This window comes from Macrobrachium nipponense, chromosome 24, assembly GCF_015104395.2.
Source record: "Macrobrachium nipponense isolate FS-2020 chromosome 24, ASM1510439v2, whole genome shotgun sequence".
In the NCBI taxonomy this organism is placed as follows: domain Eukaryota; kingdom Metazoa; phylum Arthropoda; class Malacostraca; order Decapoda; family Palaemonidae; genus Macrobrachium; species Macrobrachium nipponense.
In genome coordinates this window covers 68,720,514-68,722,055 of record NC_061091.1, presented here as the reverse complement: position 1 = coordinate 68,722,055, position 1,542 = coordinate 68,720,514, and positions in this window count along the sequence as shown.

Sequence of the window (1,542 nt, the reverse complement as noted above, 5' to 3'; positions counted from 1 at the left end):
TATATATATATATATATATATATATATATCTATATAATATATATATATATATATATATATATATATATATATATATATATATATATATATATATATATCTGAATCATGAAAGTTTGGAACTTGATAAATCCATAAATAACGTATCAGCCACAAAGGAAAAATAAACAACTGAGTTTCTGCAAGATCTTTCGACTGAACGTCTTTACTCAGCAGACAAACTCACACACATATTGAACTTCTATCATGAGAATAACAAAATACAAAATAAAAATGGGGAAGCAAAATCATAAGGTACTTGATCTTTTATCTTTTAAATAATTTCCAAGCAAACAGAAGAAAAGATCACAAATGGGTATGTAACCGTTTTATCATTACAATTGGCCCCCTGGCCAAAACGATCTTTCATAACTTTGGATGATCGAAATGCTGGGGGGAGAGTAAAATGGCCTTTGCTGATGTACAGACGGCCAACAAAGAATTGACGTAGTTTCTTAATTCATTGTTCGTTATGGAAATATTGCCATATGCAGGTGCCAGAATATTTACTTAACAATAAATAAAATTTCCTTTCAAAGGTGCTATACTTGAAATAAATGACATTAGAACTGAGTAGACTTATTCAACGTATGAAAGATAATTATTTTGCAAAGTAAGGAAAAATATATACCGATGGATCCACCGTCCACGATTTCTAATTTAATTTTCAACTCTAGCTTCGTAACAGCATTCCGAAGATTTTGAAGTTGGCTTTGCTGCCGCTCGAGTCTTGACTCAACATATCGTACTGCACTGAAGTGTTGTCATTTCGTCTCCTAGAGCCGATAAATAATACATCAAGGCGTTAACATTCTTTGAAAACGATGTTTAGTAAACTAATTTGTCCTTTGATCAATAAAATAATTTGCATGACACGTTAGTGGGCCTAAATTGGACTTCTGATTTTCCCACATGATAAGCCTAGGTCTATTTTCAGCAGCATACTCTCGTCGATACTATTAATGAATATTTAAATCGACAATTATATATATCTATATATATATATATATATATATATATATATATATATATATATATATATATATATATATATATATATATATAAATCTGCTTTATTTGACTATTCCCGTTATTCTTGTTTTATTAGCCATGTTCGCCTTTCTTCTTATCCATTTTAATAATTGCTTAACATAATTAACTCAGACCTAGCTATTCAAAGTCAAAAAGCAATTATAAAAAAATCAAACTAATATAATTCTTTCTTATTTTTATCGAATTCCTTGCATATCATCCTGTTTCATTTGGACACCTTGGAAAGCTGTGGGAGTCAAAACTGACGAATAGTACATTAAGAAAGGCTTACTTTCCTTAAAGCTTTCTTAGGATGATCTTTCTGTAGCTATTCATTTCTTTTAAATAGAAATTAATTCAAATTAGTTCACATGTATAACTACTAGACCTACTTACATAAGCATATTATAAGCAGCTGAAAGAATAAGAAATAGGAAAAGGTGACGTTCTCGTTTAAGTCTATTTCATGTTTTT